This window comes from Phocoena sinus, chromosome 18 (assembly GCF_008692025.1).
Source record: "Phocoena sinus isolate mPhoSin1 chromosome 18, mPhoSin1.pri, whole genome shotgun sequence".
Lineage (NCBI taxonomy): Eukaryota > Metazoa > Chordata > Mammalia > Artiodactyla > Phocoenidae > Phocoena > Phocoena sinus.
The window spans coordinates 65,334,475-65,358,485 of record NC_045780.1 but is presented as its reverse complement, the minus strand read 5'-3'; the positions used below and the strand labels follow the sequence as shown (position 1 = coordinate 65,358,485).

The 24,011-nt window shown below is 38.3% G+C and overlaps 1 protein-coding gene and 1 non-coding gene across 2 annotated transcripts in view; one reads left to right on the top strand and one right to left on the bottom strand.

The window, feature by feature from the left end:
* Positions 1–397: 397 nt before the first annotated feature.
* Positions 398–24,011, bottom strand: part of LOC116742970 (multidrug resistance-associated protein 4-like) — a 129,753-nt gene continuing 106,139 nt past the window's right edge. Inside the window, 2 exon segments of the mRNA XM_032610904.1 lie at positions 398–2,086; positions 16,513–16,648. The gene's annotated coding sequence lies outside the window, so the exon portion shown is untranslated.
* On the top strand, positions 7,355–7,480 carry LOC116743390. Its single transcript, XR_004346773.1, has one exon. It is a non-coding gene; the product is annotated as a U6atac minor spliceosomal RNA (small nuclear RNA).

Sequence of the window (24,011 nt, the reverse complement as noted above, 5' to 3'; positions counted from 1 at the left end):
GGGGGCATGGAGAGGTACTGTCCAGACCTCCCTTCAAGGACTTGTTGCCCCAGCTGCTGGAAGTGCTGCTAGTGGGCAGTCTTTAGCCATCAGCTCCTCTGGGGGCAGCCTGTATGCAGTGACCCATCAAGGTGGAGGTATAAGGGCCTGGCCATTGGACATGTCAGGAAACCCTGAAGGGCCGTTTTCATTCCAGAGCCCCCATGGGGTCATCTGAAGTCATTGGCCAGTGTTCCAGCTTGATTTCTCCCTCTGCCCTAACTTGTTTCTTCCCTCTCGCTTCTGCAAGTATTGGTCCCAAGGGCACCCCTAATAAACATCCCAACACTAAACTCCATCTGGTCTGTATCCCAGAGAACCAACTTGCAGCATGTATCAGAAAACATTCTAGTACTTGGGGAGGATTTTTATTTGAAAATTACTGGTTACACATATAACATTTTAGAATCACCAAGTAAAATAAAAAATGGTGGAAACAAGGACTTCGTGGGTAAATGTGGTTACCTTTGGTTTAAAATCCTCAATCTGATGTTGTCTGACCAAAATGAAATTATCTATTAATAACAAAAGAAAACTATTATGTTGAACCACATGAAACTGCCATTTTATAAGTTAAAAAAAGGTTAAATGTTAGCAGTTCCACATGGTTCAATCTAATAGAAAAAGTACATTAGCATTTGAAATTTAGAGGACATTATACTTATGAAAGATAAAAGATATAATTGAGTTAAATTAGAAATTACCTAGTACTATGGTTATTGATCAGTGCTAAGCACCAAAACTTGTAGGTTGCAGCTAAGGTGGGTCTTAGGAAACAAAAGTATGCTTTATGTACTTAATTTTTAACTTAATTCTTTTTCTAATATAAGTTTCCAGTTTAAGAATTGAGTAAAAAAATCTCAAAATAAATGAAAAGTTGAAGGAAAGAAAGAATAATATAATGAACTAGAAAATGTTTTAAAAACCAGAAAGGATCAATCAAGCCTTAAAAAGCAAAAAAACACAATTATAGGTGCTGCAGAGTTTAAACATATAAGATATTGTGAATAAGTTTATGTCAGTCAAGTTCAAAACTCACAGGAGATCCACTCCTAGAGAAATAAATTGTACCAAAAATGACTCTATAGAAATAACAAACTGAATAGTCCTAAAATAATTATACCAAAAATTAACTAGACATTGATGGTAGTACAACACTGTAAATGTAATTAATGACACTGAATTGTATGCTTAAAAATGGTTATATGGCAAATTTTATGTTATATATATTTTACCACAATAAAAAAAATTAAAAAATAAGATCTTCAGTCTAAAAGACAATCGATCATACATCTGTCCTTCATTATGAAATCCCCTAGAAGGGCTCCTATTTTGAAAAAGTATATTTTCTCTCCCTTCTCTTTTAGAACATATAATATTGTCCTTCTGTATTTTAACTCTATTTTTTTTTTTTCTGGAGAGGGGATGCCTCTTTCTCATACAATGTCACTTAAACTAAGGAATATTGCTTGTTTTTCCTATTAGTTTTCTTTTACTATTTTAACCAGAGGTCTTTGGGTATGGAACCCAGTTCTGTTAACGGAAGTGGTGAGACAAAATGGCAACTTCAAACACTTCAACTAAATAGAATCCCTGATATAACTGGACCAGGGGTATATAATTTGGGGAATAGTAAGAAACACCTGTGACAACTTTGTCTTGCACCTTAGAAAATGTGCTTTGTCTCTGGAGTCTGTCAAGGCACAAAAACTGGGAGACAGCTTTTATTGGTGGCCTGTACCTCTGATTTAGGTAAGAAAAATAATCCTTTTGTAAGAGCTTAGAATCGTTGGGTGAAGTTGGAGAAAATAATCCAAATAAACGAACATCTTGTATGTGTAAATATTTGTTGCTGGTGTAAAGAAAATACAGTGTAGCTTATGCAGAGCAAAAACGATTGGAGAAATGCCTTCAGAATAGACTTGACCTCATGGTAGAATCACGGTGCTGACTTAAAAATTGTTAAGGCTGAGGGCTGTCCATTGGAAGCGTTCATAACCACATGGTCACTGTGAGTAATACCTGTCTATGTCATTTTGAAGTGCACCTGAGGGGAAAAAAGACAGAAACAACATGTTTAAAAGTTTTAAAGTCCTCCTCCCTAAGGCATTGCATTTCTAGGTCCACTTCTTTATGTGAAGCAAATCATATCACTACTGGAGCCACAATTTAAAAAACCAGGGATGTATTTATTCTATGGAGGAAGTAGCCCCATTAAAACCCTCAGTGGGGCTGAGCTTAATACCAAACAACCTGTAGATCCACTTGAGTTCTGATCATTCTGATTCACAGATAAGTTTTATCACTATATTAACTTGATAAGCAGAATCATTTTACTGACTCAAAACCTGGAGATATATTAAAAACAGGGTGACAGGCTGGGAAATCTAGTCTGAAAAGGGTTTCTCATTTTCACACATAAAGTGAGCACACCAGATTTGGATGTTAATATCAGGTTGTCATCCCTATATTTTATAAACTCGTACTGACAAGCAGTGAAACACTGGCGTATATGTATGAAATATGCTGGCATTTAATTTGTGCAGCAAAGCAGTTATAGGGCCTATAGAAATGTGATCTGTGGATGATGGGTCACAGGAATGAAAAGAGAATCAAAAGCTTTAACAAAGACTCAACCAAGCAACTTCGAAAAAGAAAGATGATACCAAATAATAGGACAGGTCTTTGCCAGGCCTTTGAGTTCTTGAATTCTACCAATTTCTAGCTGAACTGGAAGAAATAAAGGTTTTCTGATAAATGTATAATCAGAACATAAAGGAAATGAAATGCTGTCAAGTTTCTCTGTTCCACAATCATCAGTTTTTAGTAGCTGTAGTGTATCTCAGTTCCTTGACAGATGTGCAGAACAAAATGAAATAATGTCAAGGTTTGTGAGCTGTTATCTCAAAATGTATTTCTTTGAAAGAGGACTTCAGATGTCATTTTTTCCCCCCAAAGAAGAATGTGAAATGTTTTGAGTCTTTATAACAGAAAATGTACCATCTATCTGAGGCTGACTTGTGTCAGGATCTGGGTCGCCTAAACAGGATTATGGATCTATTTTATAAAACCTGGGACCAAATACATTTGTGGGTGCTGTCAACAAAGTTATCACGAGAGATAATGGACATCACACATGAAATAGAAAAGCACTGAGACACCTACCTTCATATCAAGTGTACTTTCTTTTTCTCTTGTTGCTTGCATACTTGCTACCCGCCTCCAAACAGCACTGAATATGAAATGCTATATATTAAAATGTCTCTTAAGTTAAGCAGAAAAATAAGAAATTCTCCAAGAATGCGTGGACCCCACTGGGTGAAATCTGAGGCTATTTCCATTATAATGCAAGAATTAAAAAAAATAAGGCCTTTGGGGGGAGGCTAATTGCATATCATCTCTCTCCTCCATTTTTTAAAGCTAGCCATATTTTGTGTGGTTATCTATTATGTACTCTCTTGGTGAGGTTATCTATTATGTACTCTCTTGGTGAAACTAAAAACAGCCAAAAGACAAATGGAAATACTTTTAACTTTCTACTGCTTGACGGTCCTCCCAAAATCACCTGGTTCCTTTCCCCATAACTCTTCTCAAAGTAATTTTTTAAAAGAAAAAAATTTTTTTAATTAATTTATTTTTGGTTGTGTTGGGTCTTCGTTGCTGCACACAGGCTTTCTCTAGTTGCAGCGAGCAGGGGCTACTCTTTGTTGCAGTGTGCGGGCTTTCTTATTGCAGTGGCTTCTCTTGTTGCGGAGCATGGGCTCTGGGTGCACGGGCTTCAGTAGTTGTGGTACGTAGGCTCAGTAGTTGTGGCACATGGGCTTAGTTGCTCTGTGGCATGTGGGATCTTCCCAGACCAGGGCTCGAACCCGTCTCCCCTGCATTAGCAGGCGGGCTCGTAACCACTGCGCCACCAGGGGAGCCCAGAAAATGTTATTACTAGCACCTTTTAACCAAAATGGCCTTTGCTTCATGGTCTGTAATAATTGAAACCAAATACTGAAAACAAGCTTTCTGTGTATAAAAGCCTTGATTTGACCCTTCTCTTTCTCATGGTGTAGACTGCACTCTGGCTGACAGCAGAAGTGAAAGAAGGTGTCTTTTTCATAGGGTGGGTTATGAAGAGGGTCGAGATGACTGAACGCTTGATAGCAGCAGAGTCCTTGTGTATGAGGGCTGAGCCTGAATGGAGAGGCCCAATCTCACCTCTTTCTCTCTCCTGGAACCACTGCTGACCCTGGAAAAATCACTTAAGCTTTCTGTGCACGGGCTACTGCATTTGTGAAATGAGACAATGACCTACCTCATAGGAACTAAGTGATGGCCACAAACTGCAGGTTTAAAACATGTTGAGCTAAGTGTTGGTTGTGATTATGATGCTGCTCAAGAGACGTGGCCCCTTAGTCCCCGGAAAGTAGCAGCATCAGTCAGATTGAATGATGAAAACAGAACATTTCAGAGGCCCTTTTGTGAATCTTGTAGTTTTATCTTAAAAGAAGCCCAGTTGAGACACATTTGCTCAGTGAGCATGGTAACCTGGGTGGCAGAAAAGTGGTTAAAAAAATTACTCTTTCTAATCTGTGACTTTGAGAAGTTACCTAGGTTCTTCTGCCTCAGTTTCTCCATCTGAGGGATAATTCCAGCTCAGAATGGTCGTGAAGATTAAAAGAGATAATGCCAAAAATATTCAATTTATGGTAAGCAGAACATAAGACCAGTGAGTGGTGCGTTTCTTGGCCCTCTTCCCCTTCTCTCAGGCGTGGTTCATTGTAGTTCCTCCAATGTAGGTTAAAACAGTCTAGTACTTAAACTCCAGCTTGTAAATAAAACCACCATCATGGAATTAGATCTTACTAAGAGCAACAGAGCAATAAAAGCTCACCTGCATGGATAAAACCCAGCAGTCAGTGCTTCAATATATGTAGAATTCTGGCTCAAGACTATACGTTCATTCTCCCTGAACTGCATGGCCCTAGTTCGATCCCAGTAACCCTCAAACTCCTCATCTTGAAAGGTCTAACTTTGTGTACATACTGGCAGGTATATTACCAAAGTTAAAGACTGCTGGAGAGTTAGAATTTTTGCTTTTAACTTAACGGAACAATGAATATTCTTTCCCCTTATCCTTTCAGAAATCACCCTGAACAGCAAGGATATTGGGAGATTAAAAAATAAGCCCAATCTTTGATGAAATCAGGAGTCATTTGAAATTCCAAGTGACAAAATATCTGGACAGGCTACATTAAGCAACTGGATCCAGTGGGCTGTGGCATGACAGAGATGGTACGTAAGGGGAGCAGATCATAGCTCTCCGACTAAGGGGCAAATGCCAGTGAGGAATCATATAGAATCAATATCTTTGCCTGAAGCATGTAGATTGGTGAGGTCCTAGGAGAAGAGAGATTTTGAAATGCAAGCACCATTGACTGCCCATCTCTGCAGGCTAGAGAGGAATACAGGCTAAATGAATATGTGTTCTCGATTTCTCTCTCACTTGCTTATTTTTTCTCTCTAGGCCATGTGGAACTTCTGTGTTAAGCACAGAATTCCCTTTAGTCTCAAATGATGCCCTAGCCACAACTATCCCACAGATATATGGTCTAAAAAAACTCAATTCAAAGGTGAGTAATAGGAATAACAGTAATAAAAAAGTAGTATAGGATCTGTAAAATACACAAACAAAAATGAAGACAAGGAGTAAGATGAGCATATGATGGATGAGAAAATACTCACTGAAAAGATGAAAATTATAAAAAAATATAACAACAAAGAAAATGTAGTAGAACAGTCAACCTGTAGACATCCAAGAGTACAGGAAAACATGGCACAGCAACAATGATGAAACGAGTTGACAGAGGCTGAAAGTGAAATGGAAGAGAAAAATGAAAACATCAAAGAAATGATCATTCTAAAAGGCAGCATGAAGATTAGTCACTGCTGAAAAAACAACATGAGACATGGAGGATAGGATTGAGAAAGCAAGGCAAATAATTGTAAATTAATGAAAAATTTTAAAGGATTAAGGAGATAATAGCTTTATAAAATAGACAAAGGACAGCAACATATACATTATAGATTGCTGTAAAGAGGAGAGTCTAATCAAGTAAATTCAAAGATGTAATTCAAGCAAATGCTTAGAAATAAAAGACTTGAATCTAGAGGTCAAGAGTGCATGATGTCCTAGGAAAAACTAATGACCTTCAAAATACAGAAAGAAAGAATCCTTTAAGAATCCAGGAAAGAAGATCAAGTTTTATCAAATTAGAGCTGCAGCAGGTAAATATTTCATACAGTTAACCCTTGAGCAACATAGAGGTCGGGGCGCTGATCCTCTAGACAGTCTATATAACACTGCAGTCACCCTCCATATCTACAGATTGAACCAACTGTGGATCATGTAGTACTGAGTACAAATTTTTAAAAAGGTGAATACAAGTTAACCTGTGCAGTTCAAACCTGTACTGTTCAAGGGTTAACTATATTTACAATAAGTCAGGGATTCTAACTCCAATGCACTAGATGATATAGAGCCTTGTTTTCAAACTTTTATTTGTACTGCCACCCACAGTAGTAAATACATTTAAATTTACATTGAGTACCAGTACAGATTTCACTGTCTATATTTATCTATCCTGAACGGAATTTAATGAAATATTTACTATTACTAGGAAAGATACATTGCTATTCTTCGTCCATTCCATTCTTTTCTATTTCATTTCTTAAAACATGCTGGTCATGACTGACTAAATGGATTTCACAGGCCCACTAAGGACTCACAACCCAAACTTTAAAAAACAGTATACAAGGAACAAACTTTAGTCAACTAGAGATGCAAAAAGTATCATTTAACACAGGTAAGTAAAATAATAGAGGTTTAAGTATTTTTAAAGATTTGAAGGTAAACAGAAGAAAAAACCATTTAAACACTAAAATTTATTGGTAGAATGGAGAAAAGGTTTATAATGTGGAGTCAATAATAAGGAAATAAAGTATTCCTGGAAGAAATTAAAGCAACACACAAAATAATGAACAAAAAAACAAATTACAGACTACAAAATAAAAGGTTTTAAAAAAGAATACTAAAAGCTGAAAACATAACAGAACTAAGATAAAACATACCCCTAAGGGCTAAGATTAAATCTCAGAGCTAAACCTAACTATAATACTTGGCATTGCAGGAGACACATCTACAATCTGATATCAAAAGACAATCAAAGACGTATCAGGCAAATGAAAACTGGGGACTTAATTTCAGTTTTGAACCACGTTGGATTCAGGGTCAGAAACATTAAATGAATCAAAGAAAGGCACTTGAGTGTTGTATGAAAGAAGAGAAGGTTAGCACTCCCCTTGACAAGGATGGAAGAGGTCCTTGGGCCTGACAACATGCAAATGGTTAAGGCATTGCCACCTGCTTCAGGGCATTCAATCGTCATTTCTTGTAAATTTAAGAAAACTGAAATCATATCCAGCATCTTTTCTGATCACAACACTATGAGATTAGAAATCAATTACAGAAAAAAAAATGTATAAAACACAAACATGTGGAGGCTAAACAATATGTTACTAAACAACCAATGGATCACTGAAGAAATCAAAGAGGAAATCAAAAAATACCTAGAGAAAAATGAAAACACAAGCCAAAACCTATGGGCTGCAGCAAATGCAGTTTGAAGAGGGAAGTTTATTTGAAAAATCTCAAATAAACAACCTAACCTTACACCTAAAGTAACTAGAGAAAGTTTAACAACAAACAAAACCCAAATTAGTAGAAAGAAAGAAATCATAAAGATCAGAGCAGAAATAAATGAAGTAGAGATGAATAAAACCAGAAAAGACCAATGAAAGTAAAAGCTGGTTCTTTGAAAAGAGAAAGTTGAAAAACCTTAAGCCAAAGTCATCAAGAAAAAAAGGGAGAGGGCTCAAATCAAATTAGAATGAAAAAGAAGTTACAACTGACACCACAGAAATACAAAGGAGCATAAGAAACTACTACAAGCAACTCTGTGCCAATAAAATGGACAACCTGGAATGGACAAATTCTTAGAAAGGTACAACCTTCCAAGACTGAACCAGGAAGAAATAGAAAATATGAACAGACCAATCACAACTACTAAATTGAAGCAGTGATTTTAAAACTTCAAACAAACAAAAATTCCAGGACAAGATGGCTTCACAAGAGAATTATATCAAACGTTTAGAGAATTAACACCTACCTTTCTGAAACTCTTTCCAAAAACCGCAGAGGGAGGAACACTCCCAAATTCATTCTATGAGGCCATCATCACCCTGATTCCAAAACCAGACAAAGAATACCACAAAAAAAGAAAATTAGAGGCTATATTTCTGATGAACATTGATGCAAAAATCCTCAACAAAATACTAGCAGACCAAATCCAACAACACATTAAAAGGATCATACACCATGATCAAGTGGGATTTATCCCAGGGATGCAAGGATTCTTCAGTATTCGCAAATCAATAAGTGTGATACACCACATTAACAAACTGAGGAGTAAAAACCATATGATCATCTCTAGAGATGCAGAAAAAGCTTTTGACAAAATTCAACACCCATTTATGATAAAAACTCCAGAAAGTGGGCATAGAGGGAAGCTGCCTTAACATAATAAACAACATACTCAATGGTGAAAAGCTGAAAGCATTCCCTCTAAGATCAGGACAAGACAAGGATAACCACTCTCACCTTTATTCAACATAGATTTGGAAGTCCTAACCATGGCTATCAGAAGAAAAAGAAAGAAAAGGAATCCAAATTGGAAAGAAGTAAAACTGGCACTGTTTGCAGATGACAAAATACTATACATAGAAAATCCTAAAGATGCCACCAGAAAACTACTAGAATTCATCAATGAATTCCTTAACGCAGGATACTAAAGTAACACACAGAAATGTCTTGCATTCCTATTTACTAACAAAAAATCAGAGAAATTAAGGAAACAACCCCATTTACCATTGCATCAAAAAGAATAAAATACCTAGAAATAAACCTACCTAAGGAGACAAAAGACTTGTACTCTGAAAACTGTAAGACGCTGGTGAAAGAAATCGAAGGTGACACAAACAGATGGAAATATATACCGTGTTCTTGGATTGGAAAAATCAATATTGTCAACATAACAGTATACTACCCAAGGCAATCTACAGATTCAGTGCAATCCCTATCAAATCACCAATGATAACTTTTCACAGAACTAGAACCAAAAAAATTTTAAATTTGTATGGAAACACAGAAGACCCTGAATAGCCAAAGCAATCCTGAGAAAGAAAAATGGAGCTGCAGGAATCACGCTCCCTGACTTCAGACTATACTGCAAAGCTACAGTCATCAAAACTGTATGGTACCGGTGCACAAACAGAAATATAGATCAATGGAACAGGATAGAAAGCCTAGAAATAAATCCACACACCTATAGTTTTGTCAATTAACCTATGAGAAAGGAGGCAAGACTGTACAATGGAGAAAAGACAGTCTCTTTAATTAAGTGGTGCTGGGAAAACTGGACAGCTACATGTAAGAGAATGAAATTAGAGCATTCTCAAACATCATACACACACAAAAAAATGTAGGGCTATAAACTCTTAGAGGAAAACATAGGCAGAACTCTGACATAAATTGCAGAAATGTCTTTTTGATCCATTCCCTAGAGTAATGAAAATAAAAACAAAAATATGCAAATGGGACCTAATTAAACTTAGAAGCTTTGCACAGCAAAGGAAACAATAAACAAAATGAAAAGACAACCTACAGGGAGAAGATATTTGCAAATGATGTGATGACCAACAAGGTATTAATTTCCAAAATATACAAACAGTTCATATAGCTCAGTATCAAAAAAAGAAAAAAACCCAAACAACCCAATCAAAAATGGGCAGAAGACCTAAATAGACATGTCTCCAAAGAAGACATAGAGATGACCATAAAGCATGTGAAAAGATGCTCAACATCACTAATTATCAGAGAAATGCAAATCAAAACTACAATGAAGGGCTTCCCTGGTGGCGCAGTGGTTGGGAGTCCGCCTGCCGATGCAGGGGACGTGGGTTCGTGCCCCGGTCCGGGAGGATCCCACATGCCGTGGAGCGGCTGGGCCCGTGAGCCATGGCCGCTGAGCCTGGGCGTCCGGAGCCTGTGCTCTGCAACGGGAGAGGCCACAGCGATGAGAGGCCCACGTACCGCAAAAAAAAAAAAAAAAAAAAAAAAAAAAAACAAAACTTAAAAAAAAAAAAAAAAAAAACTACAATGAAGTATCACCTCACACTGGTCAGAATGGACATAATCAGAAAGCCTAAAACAATAAATGCTGGCAAGGGTGTGGATTGGTAGGAATGTAAATTGGTACAACCACTATGGGAAACAGTATGGAAGTTCCTTTAAAAACTAAAAATAGAACTACCATATTATCCAGGAATCCTATTCCTGGGCATATATTTGGAGAAAACCATGGTTCAAAAGGATACATACACCCCAATGTTCATTGCAGCACTACTTACAATAGCCTAGACATGGAAGCACCTAAATGTCCTTTGGCAGATGAATGGATAAAGAAGACATGGCATATATACACAATGGAATGAATGAAATAATGCCATCTGCAGCAACATGTGTGGACCTAGACATTATCATACTAAGTGAAGTAAGTCAGACAAAAAAAGACAAATATCCTGTGATATCACTTATATGTGGAATCTTAAAAACATGATACAAATGAAGTTATTTACAATACATAAATAGACTCACAGACATAGAAAACAAACTATTGGTTACCAAAGGGGAAACGTCAGGGGAGGAGGGATAAATCAGGAGCTTCATACACTCACTACTATATGTAAAATTTGGGGCTGGCCAAAAAAATTCCTTTAGTTTTTAAGTAAAAATAAGACATTTTTCATTTTCTCCAAGAACTTCATTGAAAAATGTATTCACCGTTTTGTTCCACTACTTTCTGCCTTTTTTCAGGCAACTTCATAATTCCATCTTCCCAAAACTTACTGTCTGTTTGAGGAAAGAACTGTTCCAGGTACCTTTTATAGCCTTCCAGGGAACTGAAACTTTTTCCATTACGAGAATTCACAGAAATTACCTATAAACTAGAACTTAAAGTATTGTTAAACACTGTTTCTGGGTGGAAATGGTACAGAGGACCTTTTTTTTTTTTATCATAAGGCAATGAAATGAGTAAACTAGAAAACATACAAACATAAAAAAATCCTCTATCCACAGGAAATTTTAAAGATCTCTTTCTCAAATAATTCTTAGGCCAAAGAGAAAATGACAACAAAACTGCAGAATCTATAAATAAAAACCTAACTATGATGAAAGCACTACACACCAGAACCTATGGGATATAGCTAGAACAGTATTCAGAGAAAAGTTCACAGCCTTAAAATATTTATATTAATAAAAAAGAAAGAAAACAAATGTATTCAAGAAGTAAGAAGAAACAAAATAAACCAAAGGAAGGAAGGAATGATTAAAGATGAAACGCAGAAAGTGATAAATTATCAAAAAGAATACAAGTAGTAAGTGAATGTGAGAGCTCCTTCTTTGGGGGAAAAAACATAAAACTGTAACAGTTCATTAGAAGGGAAAATGAGGGCTTCCCTGGTGGTGCAGTGGTTGAGAGTCCGCCTGCCGATGCAGGGGACATGGGTTCGTGCCCCGGTCCGGGAAGATCCCACATGCCGCGGAGCGGCTGGGCCCATGAGCCATGGCTGCTGAGCCTGCGCATCCAGAGCCTGTGCTCCGCAACGGGAGAGGCCACGCGTCTCCGCAAAAAAAAAAGAAAGAAAATGAGGAGTAGGGAATGGAGAGAGCATAAATACTATGTAGCCATTAAAAAGAATGAAGTAACTATGTATTAATATAATCTGTGATATTTAAATGAAAAATCAAGGAACAGCTATCATTTGCACTTAAAAACAAGGAAGGCCACATATGCAGAAGTTCTTACTGATGCACAGAACATGTCAACAGAACAGTCAGCAATTGTGCTGGGGCTCCATCCTGGGGGAGGAGCTGTGTGATGACAGGAGTCACAGAGTGACTTCTTCATAAATTTTAAAAACCTATTTAAAAAAGTAAAGTTTTTACATAAAAATGGAATCTAAAAAAAAAAAAAGTGGTTCTAATGAACCTAGGGGCAGGACAGGAATAAAGACGCAGATGTAGAGAATGGGTTTGAGGACGGGGAAGGGGAGAAGGAAGGGTAAGCTGGGACGAAGTGATAGAGTGGCATGGACATATATACACTACCAAGTGTAAAATAGATAGCTAGTAGGAAGCAGCTGCATTGCACAGGGAGATCAGCTCAGTGCTTTGTGACCACATAGAGGGGTTGGATAGGGAGGGTGGGAGGGAGATGCAAGAGGAAGGGGATGTGGGGATATGTGTATACATATAGCTGATTCACTTTGTTATACAGCAGAAAACACAACATTGTAAAGCAATTATACTCCAATAAAGATTTAAAAAACCAACTCTAATAATGTAGACTTTTAAATATAAGTTGTGATAAAATATTTTTATACTTTTCATCTTAAAATCACAAGTGTAAATTAGTAACTAGATATTTTAAATTGTATTCACTATTCCAATATGCCAGATTCTCTTAAACATGACAAATGTATGAAATAAAAAATGTACAGATTTTTGTTAAAAAAGTAAAGTTTTTGAATTTTGTAGCATTAGGTATATCATTTGTTTAAAAACTGATTATTAAAAATAATACATTTTAATTATTTAGAGTCTCTAAAGCTACTTAAAAGAACTGTGGATGCATTTTTAAAATTATTATTGGGAGGGAAGGGTTTAATCTATAGCCTTTTAAAAAATCCCAAAAAAAAAAAAAAATCCCATTTTATATTGTAAAACGCTCTGTATTCTCAAAGCACTTAGGCATCTGCTATCTCATCTGAAAGCACTTAGGCATCTGCTATCTCATCTGATCCCTGTAATAAGTGTGAAGAAGCTAAGCAGTGCTGTAATCCCTGCACTGCATACAGGTGAGGACCCTGAGGCTCAGAGACCTTGGGGGACATAAGGCCACATCGCTGCTAAGTGCCTCCTGCAGCCTATTCAAACTGGTCCAGGCTCCCAGGATATTAGGATTTCATAACTTTTGGGTTGTATCTAGTGATTTCATGAGTAGATAAAATGACACCTCTGTTACACACTGGGAACAAAGAAACTTCCAAAAAACCTCAATCATGTCTGCTTCATCACAGAAGAAACTGAATGACAGGCATTCATCCTTTGTTATGGGCTGAATCCTGTCACCTTCTATTTTATATGTTGAAGTCCTAACCCCCAGTACCTCAGAATGTGACTGTATTTATTTATTTATTTTAACATCTTTATTGGGGTATAATTGCTTTACAATGGTGTGTTAGTTTCTGCTTTATAACAAAGTGAATCAGTTATACATATACATATGTTCCCATATCTCTTCCCTCTTGCGTCTCCCTCCCTATCCCACCCCTCCAGGCGGTCACAAAGCCCCGAGCCCCGAGCCGATATCCCTGTGCCATGCGACTGCTTCCCACTAGCTATCTACCTTACGTTTGTTAGTGTATATATGTCCATGCCTCTCTCCGTGACTGTATTTAGAGACAGGATCTTTAAAGAGGTGAATAAGTTAAAGTGAAGTCATATAGGTGGACCCTAATCTAATATGACTGGTGTCTTTATAGGAAGAGATTAGGACACAGGCACACAGAGGGATGACCATGCAAAGACACAGAGAGAAGACAGCACCTCCAAGCCAAGGAGAGAGGCCTCAGAGGAAAACAACCCTACCAACACTTTAACTTCAGACTTCCAACCTCCAGAGCTGTGAGGAAATAAATGTCCATTGTTTAAGTCGCATACTATGTAGTCCTTGTATGGCAGCCCTAGCAAGCTAACGCATCATTCAGCTTTATGTATCTAAAAAGTACTTTCTCTACAATTTCACGGATCATCTAAAAGGTTAAATCAGACTGATTCAGCTTGCCTGCACCAGCGTTTTCAGAGAAGCAACTATGGGGTCAAGAAAACGTGGCTTGGAAGCACCTCTCCCCAGATGTTTTCTTTTCAAACGAATGAATTCTGTTTTGTTAGAGTGAAAAGCTTGACTTAGGCTAGTCCTCCCTGTGTTACAGCTCTGAACAGTGCATTGATATCTGATGCTTGCATGTTTAAAAAGTTGACAGTCTGACAGGTTGTTCTCCTAAGAAGACTGAGCATATGCAGAAATAATGTCAAGAGGATATTCAACTAGGATGGGAATCAAGATACATATTTCCTTATGTCTTTCTGTAGAGGTGACCTGAACCAGTGGCAGGACTGAAATCCAAGAGTGATGTTCTGCCACCCTGTGAACTTGGGTGACTGGCCCACCTTGGCTACCACATGGAAGAAGCAGCGTTCTCAGGCTTGACGCAGAGCAGAGTGCCTAGGATGGAACTCAGCCTCCCCCACCAATTCACCCCCTGCGCTCCCTGGACCAGTTCTGTGACCTTAGGTGAGCCCTGGACCCAGTCTCCTCATCCATGACCTGGGATAAAAGACCATGATGAGGATTAAGTGCAATCATACATGTGAGAAGAATGTACAATAAATTATAAAGAACTACACAGATGTAACTTAACATTAATCTTGTTAAAGTAGGTGCAGGATTACTAGATCAGGAATCACAGGATTTCTAATTCTATGACCTATCCTTGCTTTTGTATTTATGTTACAGTTGATTTAAAACATATACTGAAAGAACAGATTTCTAATTGTGTATCTGCTGCAAACTAGCTTAACACTAGTTATATATAGAAGACCACCTTCCTTCTAAGGGACCTTAGTTTCCTCACCTGTAAAATGAGGATGTTGAACCCTATTATAAGACACTTTTTAAATGAAGACTGACACACAGGTGGGGACATCTCTCTTAGATGTGAAATGCCTAAGGTCAAAAGACCAAAAGGGTTTGGGAGATTCCCGGCCATTTTGTGACTAGGTTATACAGGGAATCTCAAATTATTATCAGGTCTTCAGAAGGAAGGTCTCACTCTAGTAAATGAAAGTGCTGTGTGAATTTCAGGCATAAAATAATATAGGGCTCCAAGGGCAGCTTCTGTATGTTTGCATACAATATAAGTACTTAGGAAAAGTTCAGAACACAGACTTCATCATCCCTAAACCTAGATATGAATTCCAACTCTGCCCATTCTTCAGCCAGCTCTGTGACCCTGGACTATTTCCTACTCTGTGAACAGTGGAAGGTACCACTCTCCATTTCTAAGGAGGAGGATTGAGATGAAACAGTGACAGAGGGAACTTAGGCTACATTTTAGATAAACCTTTCTAAAGAAGTACTTAGATACTGGTACATGTTTTCTTTAACTGATGGATTAAATATTATACAAGTAATTTTATGCAGAAATGCAGAAAAGTATAAATGAGGAAAAATGCACCCATAATTTAATGCCCAGAGATAAAGTTTTGATGGGAAGATATCATATACAGTCGGAAACCTCTTCCCATGTGAGCCACGCATCTCAGTGGGCAAGAACACCAGACCTCCCCTCCCTCCCTCCCTCCTTCCATCAACCCCACTCCCACCTTGTTCCAGAAAGAATTACAGGCAGCTGCATGACAATGGCTAACCCTTAAACCAGACCTCAGTTATCACATCTATAGGAGATACTACCACCTGACCATTGTTAGAAAGGTACGTGACCCAAATGTTACTCATCAAGCACCTTTCTCACGCCATGTACAGTGCTTAGTGCTTTCACACATCTCATCTCTGAAAATACTTTGTAAACCTTCAAGCACCATTCAGACTACAGTGTTAGGGTTACTGTGAATTCTTGATTTGTCCTGATGACAATTTCATCTTCTAGAAGGTACAGGAAGCATAGGGGGGCAACTGGACCTGATTCTAAACAACAAAGAATTAGGGAGAAAGTGACAGTATCATGTAGGAGTTTTCTTTACTCCTAGAAGATGAGAAAACAGAAGTGACCTATACCTTTCCCTGGTAGATCTCCCTAGGCCAGAAATATTCCAGATGTTTTTCCCCTCAAACTTCCTGGATGTTCCTTGACAGCACTCATATCACAATGTGCTGAGCACCACTCAGAATGAAACGTAGAGGGTCTGCAAAATGAGAGTGTTCTGTGCTGTATGGGAATCTGAACCCAAGAAGTCGAAACATGTGGAAAGTCCAATCTGAAATCTCTCAGGCACATGTGCACATGCACGTCCTGCACCCCACCCTCACTGCTTCTGCAGGTGCTCAGCAGACCCACCTTCAACTTGCAGTGTGTTGTTAAGACCCAGTCATGAAGCTTTGTCTCTGGAGGCTTATAATTGAAAAGGGCACAGAGTGCTTATCACCAGACACCTGGTAGAGATCGTGTGAAGAGTAAATCCTGGAGACAAACTTTAATCACAACTCCCTGTGGCAGGCTTACCTGTTCTACTGTTTCAATGAGGGCAGCAGCCTCGTCCTTGCCCAATTGTTGCACCATCTTGTAAAACAGGCCGTCTCTATCTTGCAGCAAATCATATGGCTTATCGTATTCTTCTAGTCTCCCTGACTCCCAACACCTGTTAATCAGCAGGAAAAAAACCCATTGCACACAATGTTTCACAATAAAGTATTATAACTCAGACAATGTTTTGTAAAGGAACAGGAGGGGAAGAATAGAGAAAATCTGTTTGGGTGGTAGGCCTGGCTGGTATTTTAATGGTTTAACTTGTTTTACTAGGCAGATAAAGGCCTAACCTGACCTTTTATTACTATATATAATGTTATAGGAAGGGAAGAAAAATGAGTTTTAGACTATGATTTCTTTAATTTTTATTGGAGTACAGTTGCTTTACAACGTTGTGTTAGCTTCTGCTGCACGGCAAAATGAATCAGCTATACATATAAATATATCCCCTCCCTTTTGGATTCCTCCCACACACACATTTAGGTCACCCCAGTGCATCAAGTAGAGCACTCAGCAGTCTGGCATTTTATATTCTGCCCAGGGCATTTGGGGTGGTTATCATTAGTTAGTGCTTTTAGTTCTCAGACTCTGAGCTTTAACGGCTATTTATACAGATACACAGAGTTGGGAAATCTCTTGATTTAAGAAAATCAAACTCTATCTAAAATCAGGTTGATGTCATACAAACCAGATGGCAGTGACTTGACAGCAGTTGTTAAGTTGGTTTGACAGAATCTTAGTATTTGGGGAAAAAGTAAATGCCTCCAGAATTTCTTTAGGGTTGTGAACTAAAAAATTGCCTGTCATATCAGTGAACAAAGGATGTTGCAGCCATCAAGCCACCACACTACAGCTGCCCTGACAATAGCCCTGCGGGAACTCAGGATAGAACCAGAATGTGTGCGGCCACCCCCAACAGTGCACCCTGAGGAGACTCAGGATGAGAAAAACACTGGATACTGGCCTCAGATAGCTGAGGTGCACATCAAAGGAATTTCAATGAGCCCAGACTTTGCATCTTCCCATGTATAGAAAAGCACTAAATTCATTAACTTGGGATGTCTGGTTTTCTTTGATTAACAGTAATCTTTTAATGTTCTGACTACCTGGTCTTTTGTTGCAAAAACTCTTACGTACTGGCTCATCCCCTTGCCTCTTCAGAACCATTTCTCAGTGTTACGAGATGCTTTGTCCCTAAGTCCTCACAATGTCCACCACATAAAACGTAACACTCAACTTCCAGGTTGTGCTTTTTTTTTTTTCTTTTTCAGTTGACAGGGTCCTGGATTATGTTAGTTGCTAAGAGGGGCAGAATCCCTTGTCTGAGAGGTTAAGATGCTTCTTCAACTTGGCTTTGATTGTAGTTTATTATTCTGAGAGTGAAAGGCTGGCAAAAAGAGCTGCTACATAAGCAGCATTAGCAGAATTTCTCTGCACAGAAGAAATCCCTAGAAATCCAATTTTTTCTTGAACTAACACTAAAGAAGCAAGTAAGAAACTGAGCTTCAAATTCTAATGCTCACAGCCCGCACAGTACCCGGGAACAGCCCAATTTGAACTGCCAAGGATCTGAATCTGTTTTCACAAGTTATCTTTCTTTGCTTCTTTTTCTTTCTCTCTTCAGCTGTCTGCTGTTCAGCCCTTTTGTGCACATTGATATATCCCTAGTTGAAAATTAAAAGGGAGAGGCAAGGGGTCTTAACTCTGCCTTTCTACTTATTAGTGGCTTTGCATAATGGTTTTAGAGGGAAAAAAAGAATCTGAAACAATTGGCCCAAATGACATAGCTATAAAGATAGTTCTGATGTTAGGTGGTACTTAGTTCTTCATGTGGAGTAACTGTATCTTAAGAGAATAATGCAGCAACTCTAAACAGGACACAGGTTGTTCTTCCATATCTAGTATTGCAGTTAATTCCATCCCATGTCATTTAATTGGAAACATTAAGTCTCCTAAGGGCAGAAAAGTGGTCAAGATAGTGGAGTAGGGGGATGCAGAGTTCACATCCCCCCACAGCTAGGGCACCTACCAGACTGGGGATGGGAGCAACCCCTGAACAACTGGACTACAAACTCCAGTGCTGGAAGCCTCAGGCCAAACAACCAGTAAGACAGGAACACAGTCCCACCCATCAAAAAAAAAAGATGACAAAAAAATATGTTACAGATGAAGGAGCAGATGAAGGTAAAAACCTACAAGACCAAATAAATGAAGAGGAAATAGGCAACCTACCTGAAAAAGAATTCAGAGTAATGATAGTAAAGATGATCCAAAATCTCAGAAATAGAATGGAGGCACACATCGAGAAAATACAAGAAACGTTTAGCAAAGACCTAGAAGAAATAAAGAACAAACAGAGATGAACAATACAATAACTGAAATAAAAAAATACACCAGAAGGAATCAATAGCAGAATAACTGAGGCAGAAGAACGAATAAGTGAGCTGGAAGACAGAATGGTGGCAATAACTGCTGAGGAGCAGAATAAAGAAAAAAGAATGAAAAGAATTGAAGACAATCTCAGAGACCTCTGGGACAACACTAAATGCACCAACATTCGAATTATAGGGGTCCCAGAAGAAGAAGAGAAAAAGAGAGGGTCTCAGAAAATATTTGAAGAGATTATAGTCGAAAATGTCCCTAAGATGGGAAAGGAACAGAGAGTCACATACGGATAAACCCTAGGAGAAACACACCTAGATGCATATTAAACAAAGAAAAATAAAATTCAAAGAAAAAATATTAAAAGCAGCAAGGGAAAAGCAAAAAATAACATACAAGAGAATCCCCATAAGGTTATCAGCTTATTTTTCAGCAGGAACTCTGCAAGCCAGAAGGGAGTGGCAGGATATACTTAAAGTGATGAAAGAGAAAAACCTACAACCAAGATTACTCTACCCAGCAAGGATCTCATTCAGATTCGACCAAGAAATCAAAAGTTTTACAGACAAGCAAAAGCTAAGAGAATTCAGCACCACCAAACCAGCTTTACAACAAATGCTAAAGGAACTCCTCTAGGCGGGAAACATAAGAGAAGAAAAAGACACAGAGAAAAAAAAAAAACACGAAAAACTAAAATAATTATGAAAATCGCAATAGGAACATACATATCGACAATTACCTTAAATGTAAATGGATTAAATGCCTCAACCGAAAGACACAGACTGGCTGAATGGATACAAAAACAAGGCCCATATATGTGCTGTCTACAAGAGACCCACTTCAGCCCTAGGGGGACACACAGACTGGAAGTGAGGGGATGGAAAAAAATATTCCATACACATGGAACTCAAAAGAAAGCTGGAGTAGCAACACTCATATCAGATAAAATAGACTTTAAAATAAAGATGGTACAAGAGACAAGGAAGGACACTACATAATGATCAAGGGATCAATCAAAGAAGAACATGTAACAACTAAATATGCACCCAACATGGGAGCACCTCGATACATAAGGGAAATGCTAACAACTATAAAAGGGGAAATCAACAGTAACACAATGATAGTAGATTTAATTGATATAGGACATTCCACCCAAAAGTGGCAGCATACACTTTCTTCTCAAGTGCACATGGAACATTTTCCAGGATAGATGATATCTTGGGTAACAAATCAAGCCTCAGAAAATTTAAGAAAATTGAAATTGTATCAAGCATCTTTTGCGACCACAACACTATGAGATTAGAAATGAATTACATGAAAAAAACTGTAAAATAACACAAATACATGGAGGCTTAAGAGTGTGGTACTAAAAAACCAAGAGATCACTGAAGAAATCAAAGAGGAAAAAAAATACATAGAAACAAATGACAGTGAAAACACAGTGACCCAAAACCTATGGGATGCAGCAAAAGCAGGTCTAAGAGGGAAGTTTATAGCAATTCAGTCTCACCTCAAGAAACAAGAAAAATGTGAAATAAACAATCTAACCTTACACGTAAAGCAACTAGAAAGAGAACAAACAAAACCCAAAGTCAGTAGAAGGAAAGAAATCATAAAGATCAGAGCAGAAATAAATGAAAAAGAAATGAAGGAAACAATAGCAAAGATTAATTCAACTAAGAGCTGGTTCTTTGAGAATATAAACAAAACTGATAAACCTTTAGCCAGACTCATCAAGAAAAAAAGGGAGAGGGCAAATCAATAAGATTGGAAATGAAAAAGGAGAAATTGCAACTGACACCTCAGAAATACAAAGGATCATAAGAGACTACTGTGAGCAACTATATGGCAATATAATGGACAACCTAGAAGAAATGAACAAATTCTTGCAAAGGTACAATTTTCCAAGACTATACCAGGAATAATTAGAAACTATAAACAGACCTATCACAAGTAATGAAACTGTAATGAAAAATCTTCCAACAAACAAAAGTCCAGTACTGGAATTTGCTTCACAGGCAAATTCTATCAAACATTTAGAAAGAGCTAACACCTATCCTGCGCAAACTCTTCCAAAAAATTGCAGAGGGAGGAACACCCCCAAATTCGTTCTACGAGGCCACCATCACCCTGATACCAAAACCAGACGAAGATATCACAGAAAAAAGAAAATTACAGACCAATATCCCTGATGAACATAGATGCAAAAATCCTCAACAAAATACCAGCAAACAGAATCCAACAACACATTAAAAGGATCACACACCATGATCAAGTGGGATTTGTTCCAGGAATCTTTAATATATGCAAATCAATTAATGTGCTACACCATATTAACAAATTAAGGAATAAAAAACATGATCATCTTGACAAATGCAGAAGCTTTTGACAAAATTCAACACCCATTTATATGATAAAAATTCTCCAGAAATGGGCATAGAGGGAACCTACTTCAACATAATAAAGGCCATATATGACAAACCCACAGCAAACATTATTCTCAATGGTGAAAAACTGAAAGCATTTCCTCTAAGATCAGTAAGAAGACAAGGTTGCCCACTCTCACCACTATTATTCAACATAGTTTTGAAAGTCCTAGCCACGGCAATCAGAGAAGAAAAAGACATAAAAGGAACAAATTGGAAAAGAAGAAGTAAAACTGTCACTGTTTGCAGATGACATGATACTATATACAGAAAATCCTAAAGATGTCACCAGAAAGATACTAGAACTAATCAGTGAATTTGGTAAGGTTGAAGCATACAGAATTAATGCAAAGAAATTTCTTGCATTCCTGTACAGTAACAACGAAAGATCAGAAAGAGAAATTAAGGAAACAATCCCATTCACCGTCGTAACAAAAAGAATAAAATACCTAGGAAGAGACCTACCTAAGGAGGCAAAAGACCTGTACTGAGAAACCTATAAAACACTGATGAAAGAAATCAAACATGACAGAAACAGACCACGTTCTTGGATTGGAAGAATCAGTGTTGTGAAAATGAGTATACTACCCAAAGCAATCTACAGATTCAATGCAATCCCTATAAAATTACCAGTGGCATTCTTCACAGAATTAGAACAAAAAATTTTACAATTTGTATGGAAACACAAAAGACCCCGAATAGCCAAAGCAATCTTGAGAAAGAAAACCGGAGCTGGAAGAATCAGGCTCCCTGACTTCAGACTATACTACAAAGCTACAGTAATCAAGACATCATGGTACTTGCACAAAAATAAATATAGATCAATGGTACAGGATTAAAAGCCCAGATATAAACCCATGCACATATGGTCAACTAATTTATGACAAAGGAGGCAAGAGTATACAATGGAGAAAAGACACTTCAATAAGTGGTGCTGGGAAAACTGGACAGCTACATGTAAAAGAATGAAATTAGAACACTACCTAACACCATACACAAAAACTCAAAATGGATTAAAGGCCTAAATGTAACACCAGACAGTATAAAACTCTTAGAGAAAAACATATGAAGAACACTCTTTGACATAAAGTACAGCAAGATCTTTTTTGACCCACCTCCTAGAGTAGTGAAAATAAAAATAGGGCGGGCTTCCCTGGTGGTGCAGTGGTTGAGAGCCCACCTGCCAATGCAGGGGACGCGGGTTCCTGCCCCGGTCTGGGAATATCCCACATGCCACGGAGCAGCTGGGCCCGTGAGCCATGACCCCTGAGCCTGCGCGTCCGGAGCCTGTGCTCCACAACAGGAGAGGCCCGTGTACCAAAAAAACAAACAAAAACAAATAGGGCTTCCCTGGTGACGCAGTGGTTAAGAATTCACCTGCCAATGCAGGGGACGTGGGTTCGAGCCCTGGCCTGGGAAGATCTCACATGCCGCAGAGCAGCTAAGCCCGTGTGCCACAATTACTGAGCCTGCACTCTAGAGCTCGTGTGCCATAGCTACTGAGCCTGTGTGCCACAACTACTGAAGCCGGCATGCCTAGAATCCATGCTCCACAACAAGAGAAGCCACTGCAATGAGAAGCCCGCTCACCGCAACTAGAGAAAGCCTGCTTGCAGCAAGAAAGACCCAGCGTACCCAGAAGTAATAAAAAAATAAATTTATTTTTAAAAATACAAAAACAAATAGGACCTAATTAAAAGCTTTTTCACAGCAAAAAAGCATAAGACAAAAAGACATCCCTCAGAATGGGAGAAAATATTTGTAAACGAAGCAACAGGATTAATCTCCTGAATACACAAATAGCTCATGGAGCTCAATAGCAAAAAAACCACCAACCCAATCAAAAAATGGGTGGAAGACCTAAATAGACATCTCTCCAAGGACATACAGATGGCCAAGGGGCATATTAAAGGATGCTCAACATCACTAATTATTAGAGAAATGCAAGTCAAAACTACAGTGAGGTATCACCTCACACCAGTCAGAATGGGCATCATCAAAAAATCTACGAATAATAAATGCTGGAGAGGGTGTGGAGCAAAGGGAACCCTCTTGCACTGTTGGTGGGAATGTAGATTGATACAGATGCTGTGGAGAACAGTATGGAGGTTCCTTAAAAAACTAAAAATAGAACTACCATATGACCCAGCAATCCCACTGCTAGGCATATACCCTGAGAAAACCATAACTCAAAAGGACACATGTATCCCAGTGCTCACTGCAGCACTATTTACAATAGCCAGGACATGGAAACAACCTAAATGTCCAATGACAGATGAATGGATAAAGAAGATGTGGTACATATATACAGTGGAATATTAGCCATAAAAAGAAACGAAATTGAGTTATTTGTAATGAGGTGGATGGACCTAGAGTCTGTCATGCAGAGTGAAGTAAGTCAGAAAGAGAAAAACAAATACTGTATGCTAACATATATGGAATCTTAAAAAAAAAAAAAGGGTTATGAAGAACCTAGGAGCGGGACGGGAATAAAGGCGCAGACCTATTGGAGAATGGACTTGAGGACACGGGGAGGGGGAAGGGTAAGCTGGGACAAAGTGAGAGAGTGGCACGGACATATATACACTACTAAATGGAAAATCGATAGCTAGTGGGAAGCAGCTGCATAGCACACAGAGATCAGCTTGGTGCTTTGTGACCACCTAG